Genomic DNA, 19439 nt, shown 5'->3' on the forward strand with positions numbered 1-19439 from the left:
TGGGGAGTAAATGCACTTTATTTCATTCTTTAATAGTTAAGTACCCTCTAGCTCATTAATACTGGAAATTTTTTTTTTAAACATGACTAGTAACTTTTGCTTGTTTGTTTATCACAGTTGACTAAGCATTACCAGATTTTCCTTATTAGAAGACAGCTGTTGTTAGTGTTACTGAGAATGCAGGATGATCCAGTTACCATTGGTGTCAGAATCAAATCCAAGATTGTGTACATGACATGGTAAAGCCCATCTCCCATCCCCACATGAATTTTATTTATTTATTTATTTATTTATAAAAGAAGTATTTGCTTTTTTTCTTGACGTTATATCACTGGGACTTTGCGCTTGCATGATTCCCCCCTCCCTGCTGATTTTTCTCTTATTTTCTGGATAGATGGTAAAAGACAGAGGAGTGAGCGATAAGAGAGAGGAGACATGCCATAGCACTGATCCACTGATTGTGGTGCTACCCTTTGCATGATGCACCTATTTGGTGACTAGGAACTTGAGCCCAGATCACTGTGCATGGTAAAATTTGCATTCTCATGGGTCAACTATCTCCCAGAACCCAAAATAAATCCATATAAAATTTTACTTATTGTGATACACACACACACACACACACACACACACACGGCTGTTCAGCTCTGGTTTATGGTGATGCTAAGGATTGAACCTAGGACGTTCAGTCATCTTGGGCATGAATGTCTAGTGCTCTAATGTATTTAAATATCTCCCTGACACCCATGTGGATTTTAAAGACGTTTTCTCTTTGGGAACAAGTACCATTTATTCTTAGTGAGAGAATCTGTAGGCTAGGGAGTTGATACTCCATATTGATATTCTATACTTAGAAGTGTTAAAATGTAAAATTAAGTAAAATATTTTCAGGTGCAAGCTTAATTAGAGCTTCTTAAATAGATTTGATAAGTTACTACTTCCTCTAGTGATTTATCTGTGGGGAAAATAACAGGAGCTAACATTTTTTTTAGATCAGTAAAACAGAGAAATAGATAGTTCACCACGTAGAGCACAACCCTTAACCATGCTCAAGGATCTAGTTTAGATGTTGGGAACTACATGGGAGCACCATGCACTCTACTAGGGAAATTCTGGACTGTGAATTGCACCAAAATAAATAAGTAAGTAAGTAAGTAAGTAAGAAAATAAATGACACTCTTACCTATATTATTTAATCTGTATGGCTAGCCTGGCATTATTTTTCCCTAGCTCCAGCTTACACAAAGAGAATTGACTTCACTTTTGTCACACATACCTCATTTCCATGTTATTCCTGCCTGTTCCCCAGCCAAGCCTGTGTAGTTTTTTTTTTTTTTTCTTTTCTTGTAGTTCACCTGTGTAGTTATTTTTTCTTTTTCTTTTCTTTTTCCTTTTCCCCATGTTAGTGACTCAAAATCAAACCTATCACAAATTGGGCACTGCTTGTAGATGTCCCTGTTAGATTTCAATTAAAAGTTTAAGGGAGCTAAACTTTGATCTTCCAAGGATGGCCTTGACAGTATGTGATGCTATGCTCCATGAAATGTTTAAAACTGAAAACTTGTGTAACTAAGGCTTTCTAGAGCCAGGAAGGACTGTGTAAATAGAATTGGGTGGACCAAGAGATTCTAGCCACAGCCGCATTTCAGAGACAGTTCAGAGCCATAGCTAGTAATGACATCATCTCCAGAGGTGCCAGGTCACCCCTCACTCCCCAATAGTTCTGCCTGTCCATACTTTTCAAGAAAAGGCCTTTTAATACTACTATGAGATTTTGGTGTGAAAATAAGAATGAAACCCAACTTTGTGTGTTTGTGTATATATGTAGAGGCAGAGAGATGAAAATATATAGAAAAGCACACAGTTCTCAAAATTCCAGTCTGAGGTTACATGCCTTCAATCACTCCCAAGAGATTTTTGTGGAGAGAGATGGAGAAAAAGGAGAGGGTTCAGATTAGATGAGAAAAGAAGCTGTGGAAAAACAAAGTTGAGGGTTTTTCCTGTTTCCCTCTTTTGAAGACTCGACTGCCATGCTTCTAAGAGAGCTCTTACTTCCAGCACATTTTGTAGAGGCTGAAGACCTCTGGTTTAAAATATCAAACTTGAATTCAAACTGTTGATGAATCTTTTCAATTGTGTGTGTGTGTGTGTGTGTGTGTGTGTGTAAGGGAGGGGGAAAGGGGAGAGAGTTAGTTTTCCCTTGTGATACTCCCATGTGGAGCTGGGGCTTGAGTCAGCTGTTCCCTACATGGCAAATCTGAAGTGTCTCCCAACCCTTAATTTATGTTTATTAAATATAATTTAGACTACAGTGAAACATAAGTAAAAGAAGTCAGCTTTATTCCTACTTCCAGATATAATCTTTGCTAGTACTACTTTTAAAACCTTTGTATTCTACATTTATAGCTTTTAGGATAAATATGTCAGTAGTTTATTATTATTACTTTTGTATATACACTTCATGAATGAAGATCATACTGTATATGTGGTTTTGATGTCTTTTTCAGTCTAACTTTATTTTGCATGGTATGTCATGTCAAGTGAATTTTAGAATTATGAGGCCCTTTTTAAAAAAATTTCTTCATTGGGGGATTAATGGTTTACAATTGAAAGTAAAATATGAGAATTTGTACATGCATAACATTTCCCAGTTTTTCACACAGCATTTCAGTTCAGTTTAGCCCCACTAAGTCCTTATGAGATGCTTCTCCCTCCCATTACTTTATAAAATTCGGTAATGTGAAGTTGAATGACTTGCTTAGAATTACCTTTGTTTTCAGAGATGCTATCTGATAAGAACTGTATATAATCTGCATGTAATTATATAGTATATTCCAGCATACTTTTAGTTATTTAATCCTGCTTGTTTTAATTTACTTGGGAGAATATGTAAAGTATTGTTATCCAGGATAAATTTGAGATCATTGACCCCAGAGAATTAAATCCAGCTATAACTTTGTAGGGGAAAAAAGTGAAATACTGAGGCATCCAAACATACCTGTGTAGTTAAAATTAAATAGACCCAAGTGATTTGTAGAGGCTTGAAGATCATCATGATGTATCTGTCTTGCTGTATTACAGGATCACAGGGCTATTTGATGTGAACTTGCTAAGTGTGGAGGTTAAAAATGTCATGTTTAGGGAGTCTGGTGATAGCTCAGCAGGTTGGGAGGTCAATGCATACTCCCAGCCTTTCTCTCTGTTTCCCTCTTGGGGCAAGGGTCTAGGGAAGAAGAGCTCCAGGACACATTGGTGGGGTCATCTGCCCAGGGAAGTCAGGTTGGTATCATGGTAGTATCTGAAATGCGGTGGCTGAAAAAGAATTCAGATATAAAGCAAAACAAGTTGTTGACTAATCATGAACCTAAAGCCAACAATATTGCAGATGAAGATTTGGGGTCTCTGTTTTGGAAAAAGCTAGTAGGTCTATTTTAGGTGTATTGCAAGGGGCCCATGACTTTAGTAGTTTTTACCTGAGCCTGGCATTTGCTATGTAGATGGACCCAAGTTATTTTCTGGGGAGATGGTGTCATAGTGGGAGAAAGGACTAAAAAGCTGGGTCAGGGAAGAGAGTAGCTCCCAAATATGGGAGAAGTATATAAATATTGTTAACTGTAAAGCCCACTGATTTGATTTGGGGGTCCATATTCAGCACAGGAGCCTGTAGGTTTGAGTTTGCATTCTGTGATCACAGCTAGGAACAGGCTGCACTAATTTTGGGACCCATCTTCCTTGGTTGGTAGGTATAGTATGTTTTTCCAACCTCCCTTTGGAGAATAGAACATTCCCTAGCATTGTCGATCCACATTGAGTGCAAGGTCGTATAGAGGTCCACAAAGGCGTCCATTATATTGTTCTTGATGAAGATGACCAGTGACAGTGGCAAGAGGGGTCTGGGCCCATTGTGTCTGTGTGGGAATCCCAGGACTTCCTGACTAGGGCCTCAGGTGATTGGGTGGCCTGGTAGTTACTAAAAAAAGTCGTCATTAAAGTATGCCAGTCTGTTGCTTTTATTCAGTGTTTACTTCGATTGACAAGGTTAGCTTTGGAGTGATTGAGGGAAGTGTAATAGGAGATAGGTGAGGAGGGTATCTAGGTCTAAGTAGAAACTATTTGATTAGATACTTTATGATGTCTTTTTTTTTTTTAGGTCTTTCTGCTTGCTTGCATTTATTGACTCACTGCAAACTATTGTGCACTTTTGTTTTAATAAGGTATATGTTTTCCTCTAAGTTATGGATACATGTGTATATGTGCCCTATCTCATGGGCCGTGGTCTATATCTAGGTTTTGAGGCTTTGTTAAGAAGTTTGCCACCTGAAATGGAATTAAGGAGTCCTATGAGCTAGGAAAGGTTTCACTAGAGTAATGAAGCTGGAGGGTTGACATTCTACGCCTGAGGTGTCTGGACACAGTCTGAAGTGAAACATGCTGAGGTGGTACTGGTTGCATTGACCAAGAAACTTTAATGCCTGAGGCTCTTAGATTCTAGGTTCAGTTACTAAAGCTAACCAGTCCTTCCTCCCTCCCTCCCTCCCTCCCTCCCTCCTTTCCTTCCTTCCTTCCTTCCTTCCTTCCTTCCTTCCTTCTTCCTTCCTTTCTTCCTCTTCTCCTTCTCCTCCTCCTATTTTTCTTTTTTCTCTCTCTCTTTCTTTTTCTTTCTTTAATGTTATATTTGCAGTTAGCATTAACATTTCTGAAGTTGTCACTAATCACTGTATTAAAACCAGTAAACCTCTTTAAGGTTTTCCCAGTCACTTTTTTGAAGAATATCAAGTTATTGTATATGCCAAGTTACTTCTACTGGTGAATGTGTTCTTCACATTTTGCTGATTTCCTATAGCGTTTTTTTTTTTTAGTTGTATAATTACTTTGATAGTTGTTCAACTCAATCTTAAGGGGTTTGTTTTGAAAGTGTAGTCTTTTATTAATGTAAAGTTTCCACAGGGTTGTCTGTGTTAATTCTCCTGCTCTTCTTCCCCCTCCCCTCATCTTTTCATCTCCATCATACTAGCAGAGCACTTTGTAGCTTTTCACTGTCATTACTATGGCTGGTTAAACAGATTCGGAGCATATTTAATACAGACTTGACTTGTTCTCCTTTCTGAGTTGACAGTCTTGATGGCACTGCAGTTCTCCTAGAAGTGCCTCTACTGAGGAAGCCATTCTAGTTCAAGTTGTAGATTTTCTTAGATGTTTTATTGACACAGTTATTATGGGCTCAGATAACATACTGGCAGACAGAACCTCAAATTTTCCCTCACTTCTACTTGACCATAGTCACTCTAGAAGAAACTGTAAGATAGCTGGATATGTTTAGGTAAGTTATGGGATGGAGTGTTGGAATAAGTAGATTATGGAGAATGAGCAAATTTTGTGTTTTCCAGAATAATCCTTTCATAAGTCTTCAGCATAAGACTTAGAGATACTTATGTCCATTTCCTTGGCTTTGTATTTCTTTAGGAACGGATTGAGAGTAGAGTGACATGGTTTTTTGTTGAAAATTACAGAGTAGGGAGTAAAGAAGAAAGGAAGTAATTCCCAAGATATATTTGCAGGTGGGATAAAAGAGAAATGAAAGAATGGAAAGATCAAGAAATAAAGACACAGAGCCAAATTCTAGGGTGGGGACAAAATAGGAATGTCATTTTGGCAAAGTTGATTGTGCTTTTGATTATTTTCCAGAACTTTTTTATATGATTGGAGTGGGTGGGGAAACTCCACTAGTTAAGAGACAACAGTTTAAATGTTGGAGAAATATAATGGAAATCACTTGAGTGGCTGGATAAAATGTGAAGAAATAGAATCAAGCAAACCCTCTTTTATGTTCTGGCACTACTCGATGCTTATTGTAATGCTACACTTACTTGTTTCATATAACACAGTCTTTTGGTATCTTGGGAATGGTACAGTGGTTAGAGTATTGGACTTCCATGCATATGCTCTCAACTTTGATCCCTGACACTGAAAATACCTGAGTGATGTTTTGGTTCTCTTTCTCAAATAACTATGAAATTCCCTATATAAAAAAGAATCTCCTTTTTGATCAACGCTTGCTTTTTTTCCTGCTTCTAAGTTGCTTGCTTTACAATAGGCATTGAGACTCTCTTCAGACTCCCAACTTGTTCACTGTAGAAAAGCATTAGGACGCAGAAGATGTGATGCAGAGAAGAGCAATATTAGGAGTCTCACCACTTAACAGATCAAGTGCAGTCGGATGATGTGTGCACGCATACCTGAAGTGCTTAAAATGGAGGTGGGTCAGCAGATAAAGAATATACTGTAGCATGTCTCAGATCCTGCGTTCAGTTCACGATATACCACATGGTAGCAACAAGAACAGTGTTAGGAGGGAAACTGTGGATGATGGAGTGCTGCTTAGTAGAGTAAGGATTGGATTGCTAGGATGCTCAGTAGTGTCATACACATGTCAGACCCTGAGTTTGTTTTCATCAGCAGTACATTAAAAAAAAAAAAGTGTATGGGCCAGGAGACGGCACACATAGTGGAGCACACACTTTATCATACCTGAGAGCCTGCGTTCAAGAACTCAGTCACCACATGGTAGCACCACACAAGGGGGCAGCTTCATGAACAGTGAAGCAGTGCCATGATATCTCTTCTCTCTGTGCCTCCTCCCCTCTCTCTTTCTCACCTGCTATCCGGGAAAAAGTCCATCGTAGATATGAAGCTTTATCAAAGCCCTGATGACAAGATGATAATGATGATGATGATGTCGAGGGCTAGGCAGTAGTGCACCTGCTTGAGCACACATGTTACAGTGCACAGTGACCTAGGTCGCCACCTTTAGAGGGGTGATCTTCACAAGTGGTGAAGCAGTGCTTCAAGTGTGTCTTCCTCCCTCTCCCCTCCTCCCTTTCCCCTCCCCCTTTCTTACTCCCTCTCTTTGTTGCTGCTTCTATCCAGTCAATAATAAATAAGATATTATAAAATTAGAACAATACATACAATAAGTAAATAAATAAAAATTAAGTGCAGGCCATTGGGGTGGTCCATGGGGCTTAACTTCTTTGCCCTACATATGCTAGAGCAATGCTCTGGTCTCTCTTTCTTGCTCACTCTCTCTTCCTCATTATATTTATTGATCAGGGTGGGAGTAGATAGCATAATGGTTATGTAAAGAGACTGTCAAGCCTGGAGCTTCTAAGTCTGAGGTCAGTCCCTCTCACCACCATAAGCTAGAACTGATATATGTATATCAGTCGTCAGGTTTTATTTTATTCATTTATTTTCCCTTTTGTAGCCTTTTGTTGTTGTTGTTGTTATTGATGTCGTCATTGTTGGATAGGACAGAGAGAAATGGAGAGAGGAGGGGAAGATAGAGGGGGAGAGAAAGACACCTGCTGACCTGCTTCACCACCTGTGAAGCGACTCCCCTGCAGGTGGGGAGCCAGGGGCTCAAACCAGGATCCTTATGCTGGTCCTTGCGCTTCGTGCCACATGTGCTTAACCCGCTGCACTACCGCCTGACTCCCAGTCATCAGGTTTTTAAAAGAGACACGAATAAGGGTTGGGAAGTGACTCAGTGGTAGAGTGCCTGACTGCCTGAATGGGGCTATGGGTTTGATCCTTGCCTCTATACATCAGCAAGGAAGAACAGAACAAAGGGAAATTCTTCAGATGATGAAGTGGTGGATTACTTTCACTCCCACTCTTATGCACACAAAAATTCAGTGTGTAGTCATAATGTGCTTGTGCAGAAATTTTCACGTTGAAAGTGTTATTTATTATGTTTAACTAATGAGTCTGCATGCTCTCTAATCCCTTTGGAATTATTTTCTACCTGTTTCTGCTTGGTTCTTTAAAATAGTAAAATAATGTGAACATAAATTTTATGGATTAGAAAAGCAGCTCCACTTATAAAGATGCGTATATTTACTGTTAGGCTCTGGTAGCAGTTGCATAATTTCTTGAGCTGGGGCGGGCAGCCTCTGACTTAAGTGCTAGGAACTGAATTGTGTCAGCACGACGACTTAAGGTGTTTATCTTAATCCAGGCGTCCTTGGATTGAGCTGCGCCAACAAGCAAGGTAGTAGTTGTGGTCACAGTCCTGGACTGCAGGTGTGAGTTCTGAGGAGCTCTAAGTACTCAGTGAATCCATTACTGCTAAATGTGAGTTGATGTTATTTTTCTTTGACATCTCTGTTTTGACAGCACAAGGAATAAAGCATTGTTTAAAGGGCATGACTATCCAGGAATTCTGTATAACAGGGTGCTGCTATGTAGTGGGAATAAGTAGAGGGTGGCAGCCAGTGAGGAAAGAGCCTCAGAATTTGATTTGAGTTTTAAGTTTTTGTTTGTTAACTTAGTTTTCTGCAAGACCAAACATTCTGTGTAAATGATATAATCATTTTCGTCGATTCTAGAAGAATAAAATTAATAGTGAATTTCTTGTCATGTGTCTCAGGCCTAATAGCCACTGCAGCTGCTTTCTTGGACTAGTGTCCCTTTTCCCACTCTACCCACTTCTTTTTTTTTTTAAATTATTTTTTATTATGTTTGTTTAATAATTGGATAGAGACAGCCAGAAATCAAGAGGGAAGGGGTTGACATATATATATATATATATATATATATATATATATATATATATATATAGAGGGAGAGAGAGAGACAGACAGACAGACAGACAGACAGAGAGACACCTGCAACACTGCTTCACCACTCACAAAGCTTTACCCCTGCAGGGGGGGGGGGGGATTGGTGGCTCGAACCCGGGTCCTTGCACACTGTAACATGTGAACTCAACCAGGTGTGCCAGCACCTGGCCCCTTACCCACTTTTTATTCCTGCTTTCTGCCATGACTTCTGTATAAGTTTGAGTGGTGAAGGGAAGATGATAACCCTTCCTACCATCAAATAATAAACATAATATCTGAGGAAGAGATTACTGTAATGTCTGTAGTTTGTGGAAAACAACTAGAATTCTCTATTTTTATATTGTGCCTATTTAGGGAGTTGGAAAATAAGCAGTGTGGAAAAGACGATACTAAAAGGAAATGAGTATTTGTAAAATTTGAGAAAATGCTGAAGGATGAATAAATTTGTTCAGAGACATAAACTTATCACCTGGCTGATTTAACAAGTTGATGGAAATGAGATGCACATGGCTAATATCCTTTGCCAGATGACTAGGTTTTATGCTATCAGTATATTAAAAAAAAAATAAAGGAAAGTCGCTAGTTCGTTTCAGAAATTTCTTAGATTCTCTAGTATCTGTGATGTAAGGAAGAGAAGACAGAGAGGGGGAGAGAAAGATAGACATCTGCAGACCTGCTTCACCGATTGGCATGTGAAGTGACTCCCCTGCAGGTGGGGAGCCAGAGGCTGGAACTGGTATCCTTAAGCTGGTCCTTGTGCTTTGTACCACCTGCACTTAGCCTGGTGAGCTATCACCAGACTCCCGTAAAGGATGATTTAAAAAAAAAATTTTTTTTAGGTGTATCCCAAACTTGAGATTTCATTATTCTTTAGGACTAGCTTTAGAACATTTTTTTTTGTTCTCTACTTACAGTTTTAAAGTCATTTTTTTTTAAGGTAGCGATTTTTTAGGTCAGTCTTGATTAATGAGGAGCAATCATGCAAGGTGCTGATAGCTAATCTTAACGCTCTTCAGATTTTTAAAATACGAATCTTAAAGAATGACATGAAGTTTCTTTTTATAAGCATGCCCAAATAGCTGTTCTACTAGAGTGCAATTGAATTTAATGTTAGACTTACTTTACTGAAATGTCAAGGTGACTATCTTGGATAACAGAAAAAAAAAAAAAAAGATTATGTTCCTTGCAATTTTTTGAAAAAAAGCGAGTGTATAATATTTTTTTAAAAATTATTTTCCCAGTGTTTTCTTATAACCGTCTTTTCCTCTTTAATTTATGATAAGCATGACTTTATGTTTGGTAAGCTTGTGTTTTACTTGGTTGATACAGAGATAAGTAAGAGATGTTCTGTAGATTGTGTAGGATGTGGACATATGTCTACACTGTAGAAAACTATTGAGCTTGGGTTAAACACTTGTCTCCCCACGTTCAGGAAGGGAACTTCACAAGTGAAGCAGGTCTCCAGATGGTCTGTCTTTCTCTCTTCCTCTTCTTCTCCCTTCCCCTCTCAACTTCTTTCTGTCCTGCCAAGTATAATAGAAAGAGAGAGGAAACAAGGAAAAAATGGCTGCCGGGAGCAGTAGATTCCGGATGTCCCAGCTGAGCCCCAGCAATAACCCTGGTGGCAAAAACAAACAAACAAATAAGTAAATAAATAAAGTAAAAGTCATAGTATGGCAACTGGATCTGCTTGATAGTAGTAGTGATGATGGGTATGCCACTCTCTAGTTGACTTTTAGGATGAAGTTAGAGGAGTGTGCCTAGAGATCTCAGTGGCCCTTGCTCTCCCCCAGACAGAATTTATCGTGGACAATATTGAGCAAAAACTGCTAGAAAGGTCCAGCTAGAGCCTGGAGGACTCTGCATCTCAGGGTTAAGTTCTGGATTTTCATAATGTAGTCACTAAGGTTTTCCACACAGATGAATGGTGTGGTTGATCATAGTGGGAGGATAGGATGACTAGTTGGGTAGCAGTGTTCTGGTGGGATTCACAGTAGGGCTAATTAAAGTTATACAGAACACATTATCGGGGCCCAGTGGTGGCGCACCTGGTTGAGTGCACATGCTATAGTGCACAAGGACCCGGGTTCGAGCCCCCGGCCCCCACCTGCAGGGGGAAAGCTTTGCGAGTGGTGAAGCAGGTCTGCAGGTGTCTCTCTGTCTCTTTCTCCCTCTCTAGCCTCCCTCCTCCTCTCAATTTCTGGCTGTCTCTATCCAATAAATAAATAAAGATAATAAAAAAAACATTATCATAGGGAGAAAAATGTACCTGTTTATAATGTTAATTACTGCTATTGTTTATTTTAATCAGTTTACTGTGTAGTTATTGAAACTTTTTTTTTTAACAATACAAAAATTTTTTTTAGGGCTTTTATTATCCACCAAAGATAACTACATGTACTTCAGATAAAAGTAAGGAATGATCTATTTTGAGTCTTGATTATGATCTTTCTTCAGCAGTTGTGTATAGATATTTGTTTGGTAATAAGCCCTGGTGTTTGGAGTCCTCTTTTTCTGAAGACCTTTTGCTAACAGTGTTTCAAAATGTCACTTGCCTAAGTGGGCAAATGTTTATTTCCATCTTTTGTTGATGTTTGGTTTGCTGCTTTGTTTTTGACATCAGCATTTTCACAGCACAGTTTCACTGCTCCAGAAAACCTGGATGTCAAAAACAAAACAGCAGAAAAAAAAAAACGCAAACACAAACACCCCCAGCTAACCAACCAAACCAAAACCAAACATCAGCAAAGACAATTCAAGTCTTACATAACAAGAGGTGAAATTTTGAAACTTAGCTGTGCTTGCTAATTATTTTACTTCTGTTATTCTCAGTTTCTTATATGTAAAATAGTAGGATCAATAGCACAGTTCTGAGATTGATCATGAAAAAGTAATGTGTGTATTTTTTCTGCATTATTCTGGCATAATTCTTGGTTATTTATCTGTTTTATGTATAATTAATTATAGGGCCACAGTGTTTATAAATCTAGTAATCTAGCTCAATAAGAGTAATTTTATATTTTGAATTATTGTTAAATTTTAGTTTTCAAATTTTAATAGTTGTAATTATGTGATTTTTTTTTTTTTAAAGAAAACATTAAGCATTCTTTATACTCTTTTGTATTGTGGTAAGTGAAACTTGCATCCTTAATAGTTTCTTTTAGTTCTTGCCTACAGGCTGTCATTCTGCACTTTCAGTTTAGTTCTGTTTTGTGTTAATTTTTACTGCTTTCCCCTCTGAAATGCAATAGTCCTGTAGTGTCCTACTAGAAACATTGTTCTCTTTGTTAAGGGTAGAGAAATGGCTTTGTCATTCTTTTGAGACATTCTGCAGATGCCATTTTGCAGTTCTGAAAAATATGTCTCTGTCCTTGTGCCCTGTTAAATTGTGTGTGTGTATGGTTTGTGGTATTTTAATGAAGTTGTAGTAAAAACTTGACAGTAGTGTTTGTCATATGATAACAAAACAAAGAAAGGCTTTCTCAATCTGGTGGGGATGTGTTCCCTTCCCCATTGTTTTGTGTGGTCCAAAAGTGGATCCCTCCTGCTCTTACATGTGACCTAAGATGTTTGATGCTTTTGACTAGCTCCTTAGGAAACTGTTAGAATGCTTGAGCAGGATCTGTAAGCCTTTTGTTAACTTGTATTGCTGTTTAAAGATCTCTTAATGTACATATCTTAATGGCATTTTAAGTGACAAGAATACACTTCATTTGCTAAGTGACTTTAATCCTATCATCAAGCAGAAGTGGGTGCAAAAATCTGTTGAGAAATTGCCCTGATAAAATCCAGGAAATTCCTCTCATTCTTCTTCATCCAGTAACTTAAAAAAAAGACCTCCTATGAAACAGTGCCTGAAGGCATGTGCTTCTTGAGTCCAGCCTGTGAATAGTGTGCCAGGCTCAGAATATGAATGTACTTCTGTGTTTTAGGTAAATCTATACCACATGACATGGTACCAGTTGATTATAACTGTTGGGACTTGGTCATCCTGGTTTGTACTACCTTTAAATGTGCTGAGCAGAGATTTAGAAATAAATGGTGAGATTTTCACTTTATTTATATATTTTTTATATTTTATTTATTTTTTCCCTTTTGTTGCCCTTGTTGTTTTATTGTTGTAGTTATTATTGTTATTGTTGTTGCTGGATAGGACAGAGAGAAATGGAGAGAGGGAGGGGAAGACAGAGAGGAGGAGAGAAAGATAGACACCTGCAGACCTGCTTCACCGCCTGTGAAGCGACTCCCCTGCAGGTGGGGAGCTGGGGTTCGAACCGGGATCCTTATGCCGGTCTTTGTGCTTTGCGCCACCTGCGCTTAGCCCGCTGTACTACAGCCCGACTCCCCTATTTTGTTTGTTTTAATGAACTTAAGTTTGAAATACTCAGTGTAGAAAAGTACATAACACAGAAAATATAAAAAGGCACATTTCTCATTACCCACAATCAGGAACAACCATTATTCTTGTTTTGGCTGAGCATTTTTTAGTCTTTTATCTGTAAATACATAGAACACTTGCATTATTCTTTTTAAGTCTGTTGATCTTTTTGAAAAATATGATCAGTGCATCTCCATAAAATCTTAAGATAATAGTACTTAATTTTGAAAATACTGATCTAGTTGGCCTGGGCAGTAGTGCAGCCAGTTAAGTGCACATGGTGCAAAACGTAGGGACCCCAGTATAAGGATCCCGGTTTAAGCCCCCTGATCCCGACCTGCAGGGGGGTCGCTTCCCAAGTGGTGAAGCAGGTCTGCAGGTGTGTGTCTCTCCCCCTCTGTTTTCCCCTACTCTCTCGATTTCTCTCTGTCCTATCCAACAAGGGCAACAAAATGGGGAAAATGGCCTCCAGGAGCAGTGGATTTGTGGTGCAGGCACTGAGCCCCAGCAATAAACCTGGAGGCAAAAAAAGAAAAGAAAGACTAATCCATAGAATAGTCATTAGATTTACTTAGTATTTCCCACACCGTAAACAGTGTGTGATTTTATTATTTACAGATATATGTGTTAGAAAGGAAGAGGCTAATCATGGATGTTTTCTAGAATCATAAAAGAATAACAAGTCTTTATTAGAACTGCTAAGAAGCCTTTGAAACAAATGAAGATCTGAACACATAAGCCTTGGCTCATCCTTGACAGCTGCCTCACTGATTTCCAACAAGAGCTGATTCTGCTGTGGCCTGTCTTGTCATTTGATTACAGTATTTGTATATGTCTAGCCATCAGCTGGGCTTGTATTGTATGTATTATGTAGTTACACCAAACCCCATGTCATGCCTTTCCATCTGTTTCTTTTAAAGATAAATATACAATTGGTACAGTACAGATCCTGTTACAATAAACTCCATGGCAGAAATAAACTCTTTCTTTGTATGGATAGGCCACTGTGATTATGGATTGAAGCAGGAAACCCTCTTTAAGTAATTGGTAGGTGCTGGATCCATTCTTAATCCAGGAAAAAAAAGGGGGGGGGCTCTTAAGAACAGGTTCTTACTACTTTGAGGTCCAATGAGAAGAGTATTTAATTTGATGTATTGATGGCAAATTTACAAAACTGCTGTTTTATTGGCTCTTTCAGAAGTTACTGAATTTAGGTCTGCTGGTATAGTTAACACGGGAGTCTAAGGGGATAGTGAGCTGAGATATAAAAGGGTTGAGAAGGTTCAGTTACGGCTGCACATAGATTGCTTGACTAAAACAAATGAAAATTATCAGATTGTAACAAAGGGGAGGGTAGACAATTGCTATGAGTACCATTTTCACCATTTTGTCTAATAAATACGTACACATAGTTTTCGTACATTTACTAATAGCAAGTGTAGGTTCTTTCAGTGTTTATCCTAGCTTGGTCCTTATCTGTCATAGTTCAGCTTTCCTAGATAGCTACCCCTGGAGATAGAGTTCTTTTCTTACCAAGGCCAGACCATACAAAGTTTGATCAATATACTGCATCTAGAGGCAATGTTTTATCTCCCAGTGACGTTCATTCCTTTAGTTCCATTTCCATCCAGCTGTATGTTAGCAATTAGTCCCACTGCTCAAATTTCTCCAAGGACAGTGCTATCCCCTGTTTTGTCTCATTGCATAGTCACAAGTCACATTCTGTAGGTTCAGGGGTGAATGATTTGATATGAGAGAGCAGTGATTACTCTGGGATATCTTTTTTCCTAGAGGTGTGATTCCTTATCAGATCGAACTACATTTGATACTGTCCAATGGGAGGATTGCCCTCACCTATCATATTATAACAGATGGTACTCTCAGAAATGGGCTGTTTTACTTTTATGCTATTTAAACCTACATTCTTTCTATTCTCCGTACATCCTGCTTACTGTACTCTCATATTACTGAAGTGGTAGAAATTTCCTGCTGGGTTGCTTTGCCCTCTATAAAACTTTTCTTTCATGGTCTTGTGGCTTGTGAGAATGTTTGCATCATAAGCTCATAAGTAACATACATTATTGGGCTTTCTTCCATCCAAGTTTTGTTCTGGGTATCCTGTGGCTTAATCATAAGCTGCCGGTTTTTACCCTTATACTTGGAAGCTTCCTCCCGTCTTCCGTCTCCTCCCAGTGGAGACTTGAAAAGTAGGCAGTATAGACAGAGGTGTCAGAGAGCCAGTATTAATGAAGAAACAAAATCATGAAGTTTCATTTCTTCTTGAGGAGACTATTATGGTTGGAGTGTGTAAAGAGGGAATTGGGAGCAGAAGCTAGACTGCAAAGCTAATTTGGTACCACCTAGTGCTGAACCTATGGGGTTGTACTGAGGAGTTCTCCTCTTCATCCTTTAGGCTCTGCAGAAGCACTGCAATCCTGTTGAAGATTATTGTTGTAGCGGGGATGAGCTGTGGCACACCAGGTTAAGTGCACATGTTATCATGGGCAAGGAATCAGATTTGAGCCCTTGCAGGAGGGAGGCTCCATGAGTGGTAAAGCAGGTCTACAGGTCTGTCTCCCTCTCCCTCTCTTCTTCCTTTCTCAATTTCTTTTTTTTTTTTTATTGTTGTAGTTTATTACTGTTGTTGTTATTGATGTCCTCATTGTTGGATAGGACAGAGAAAATGGAGAGAGGAGGGGAAGACAGAGAGGGAGAGAGAAAGACAAGACACCTGTAGACCTGCTTCACCGCCTGTGGAGTGACTCCCCTAGAGGTGGGGAGCCGGGGCGCAACTGGGATCCTTAGGCTGGTCCTTGTGCTTTGCGTCACGTGCACTTAACCCTCTGAGTTACCATCCGACTCCCCCCTTTCTCAATTTCTATCTGTCCTATCAAATAAAAATAGAAGAAAAAAAAAGGACTGTCGGGAGCAGTGGTGGATTCGTAGTCCTGACATCGAGCCCCCAGAACTATCTCTATCTATCTCTATCTCTATCTCTATCTCTATCTCTATCTCTATATCTATCTCTATCTCTATCTCTATCTCTATATCTATCTATCTATATATATATAGTTATTTTGGTATAAGTCTCATTTTCTGTAGAATTACCTAAATTCTCTAGCTAGCCATTCTTTTGTTTTTTACTGTCAATTAATGTATGATGGTGGGAAAGGACCTAAATTGGGGGTTAGAATGTTTTGCAGATACCTACCTATCTTGAGGAGATGAGAAATTGTACCCATGTATAAATGACTGTGCTGTTCAACCATAATCCTTCCAATAAAATGATTTGTGGCGGGGGCGGGGGGGTGGGCGGTGGCAGAGCCTAATTGAGGGTGCGCCACTTACTTTACTCATAGCTTTAAGGTGACACTTCTAATTCCAGTATTGCTTTTGTATTTCTGTGTTGTAAAATTTGACTATAGAAGTTTTTCATTTTTGGACTACTTTTTATTATAAAGGGGACCAGAAAAATGCTGATTAAACTTAATTGTAATAGTAAATCACATTACTATCAGCTAAGTAAATCAGTTTGCTGTAGGATAATAATATTTGGAATTTATTGTTCTTTATGAGGAGAGAAATTCATGCCTAATCTTACTTATTATTAATTTTATAGAATGCTTGCATTATTTGCTGCTATCTTTTACTGAAATGGTACTTCTTAACTCCACCCCTGCCCCCCCCCCCCCCCGAACTCTTGACCCCTCCTTACCACTGTATGAAACTTCCAGGAAGTATTACTGTCCTAGGAGTTCTGTCCAAGTACTTTTCTGAAGCCAATGGGTGGATGTATGTTTGGATCCAAGAAAAACAAATTATAACCATGGATGTGAACTTTTCAGTCTTCTCAGAATAAAAACTTGAAAAAAATATCTTAATAATCTTTATCTTTCTTTTACTAAGACTGCTTTGTCTTTTTCCTCTATCTAGGTTATAACCCCTCTAGGTTATAAGCCCTACAAAGACAAGTACCACATCTATGTGGTGTGTGTCTGACAATTAATGGACTGTCAATAATTATTTACTAAATGAATAATCACTAAACTAACTGATATTTGGCTTATAGCTCTTCATTCTTTATTATTGAGAGAAAAGAGAGAGAGAGAGATATCTGAGCTTAATTTTTCTTTTTGTTTGTTTTTAGAGAAGCAGAGAAAATGAAAGAGACCACAGCACAAAAGCTTCCCTCAATGCAGTGGGACCAAGCTCAAATCGGGGTCATGCATATAGCAAAGCAGTGCACTATGCAAGTGAGCTATTTCATAGGCCTCTTTCTTACATTCTGAATAGTTAATTTGGTCTGCCAGTTTGACTTCTACCAATGATTCTTTGGTACTTTGATGAATTAGCCTAATGTCGAGACCTTTTCCAAATATTTTCTCATTAAACGTGATTATGTACGTGTTTGAGAAGGTATATTCCATCTGCTATCACATATATATGTATATGTATTTCTGGGGCTCAATGCCTACAATAATTCCACTGTTCACAGCAACCTTTTTATTTGTTTGTTTGTTTCTGTAGAGAGTGAGAGAGAGATAGAAGGGAAGAGATGCAGAGAGTAATGCTTACAAAGCTTCTCCCCTGCAGTTAGGGACCAGGGACTTGACCCCATGTCTTTCTGTATGGTCATATGTGTACTTTATCTTTAAGCCGCCACCTAACCTCTTTGTTTGGCTTTTACAGCACCTTGAATTATGTTTTTGCTAGGCAGACTGTTATTTAGTTCTAGTGCTTTGGATGCTTGACAGTCTTCTTCTTTCTCCTCCTCCTCCTCCTCCTCCTCCTCCTCCTCCTCCTCCTCCTCTTCCTCCTCCTCCTCCTCCTCCTCCTCCTTCTTCTTCTTCTCCTCCTCCTTCTTCTCCTTCTTCTTCTCCTCTTCCTCCTTCTTCTTCTTGGAAACCTGTCTTTTAAAGTGCCTTTTCTCTTATTATATCGTTGTCCTTTTGGACATAGTCACTAGCAAGGAAATACAGTAGAAATAAAGAGTAACAAGTGTTAGCTTTGGCATTATTGCCTGTCACTTCTGGGGTTATTACCAAATCACCATTTTCACCTTCTTTCAATAATCTCAAGGTCTTACAGCATAAACAGTCATTTCAAACTCAGCTTGACTGCAAGTTCTAAAATCTTGCAACTTTCCCCAATCTTCTGGGCCTGAAACCTTTGCATTTCTAGTTATTCCTTCTCTTTACCAAGTATGTACTTAAGCATTAACTTATGTGAATTTTTTTTTGATATTTATTTAATAGTTTCCTATTTGTCACTACTACTGATGTTTTTGTGAGTTTATATTTCTCTAACTTTATTAAGGTATATATATATATCTGGGTCCGGGAGATAGTGAAGCAGGTTAAGCACACAGAAGCACAAGGACTGGCACAAGGATCCCGGTTCAAGTCCCTGGCTCCTCACCTGCAGGGAGGTCACTTCCCAGGCATTTTCTGTATGTGGAATTTATGATTACATGTAGTCATTGTACATTCCTCAATGGTACATGTTCACCTTTTGCTTCATAAATGCACATGATCCTTCCTGGAAGATTCTAAATATGTAAAGACCATTATGCCATTCTAACTCTACTTGGCATAAAACCAGATACCCTTCTCTTCCTGAATCTTGTTCTGCTGTCTGTGTTGACCAGACTCACTTTCCAACTTAGCAGTTGTCTTCTAGCCAATAAAGCTTTTCTTTTAAGACAAACAAACAATCAAACACACAAACAGCCCCCCTTCCAATCAAAACATAACTGCACATGACTGGCAAAATAGCTCACTTGGTAGTGTGCTGCTTTGCCATGTGTTCAACACAGGTTTGAGGCCCTCACCACAATGTTGTGATTTCTTTCTACCCCCTTTTTCTCTATCTGAAAAACAAAAAAACAAACAACAACAAAACAACTGCCTTGAATGGTGAAAATTTCAGAGGACACCATTTATAATCAAGTGTAGTAATTCAGGATATCCAGTGACAGTGTCAAATTAAATCAGGGGTTCTATCAAATTCCACTTGAACTCAGTGAAGGATGCTTTCTCCCTGGACCTAGTTGCTTCTAGGATCAGGACTCAACAATAGCACCTCTGGGTCTTGCTGCCTTTGTTTAGATGTAATTACATTAAGTTCTGATGAGGGACTTGGGTATTGCAAGCAACTGAGAAGCAGTAGGTTTGGAGAGAGCAATTAATTAGGGTGAGACAGAGAGGCACTTGGGAAGGGGGTGTCTGTTTACTCTCCCAGGATTCCTTCCTAAGAGAGAGGATAGACCACATGACTTTAGTTTTTGGCCAGATTATTTCCTAACACATTGGTGAATCCTTGCAAGCAGTTCAATATCCTGATACCCTTGAGGTCACAGGTTAAGTATCCAGAATTTCCCCCACCATCTTGCAACTGGCAGTGTGCTCCACTGTGTAGCTACTAAGATGGTGTTAGCTGCC

The 19439-nt window shown here is 39.0% G+C and overlaps 1 protein-coding gene across 26 annotated transcripts in view; it reads left to right on the plus strand.

The window, feature by feature from the left end:
* The window catches only part of EPB41L2 (erythrocyte membrane protein band 4.1 like 2), a 227733-nt gene that overhangs the window by 61239 nt on the left and 147055 nt on the right, over window positions 1-19439 (plus strand). For 2 of the 26 annotated variants that reach the window (XM_060190455.1, XM_060190458.1), the window contains exon 2: window positions 8018-8133. The exons of the other annotated variants lie outside the window; for them this stretch is intronic. The gene's annotated coding sequence lies outside the window, so the exon portion shown is untranslated. The remainder of the gene's footprint in view (window positions 1-8017; window positions 8134-19439) is intronic. 26 annotated transcript variants of the gene reach the window in all.

The sequence above is a fragment of the Erinaceus europaeus genome, chromosome 4, assembly GCF_950295315.1.
Source record: "Erinaceus europaeus chromosome 4, mEriEur2.1, whole genome shotgun sequence".
NCBI lineage: Eukaryota > Metazoa > Chordata > Mammalia > Eulipotyphla > Erinaceidae > Erinaceus > Erinaceus europaeus.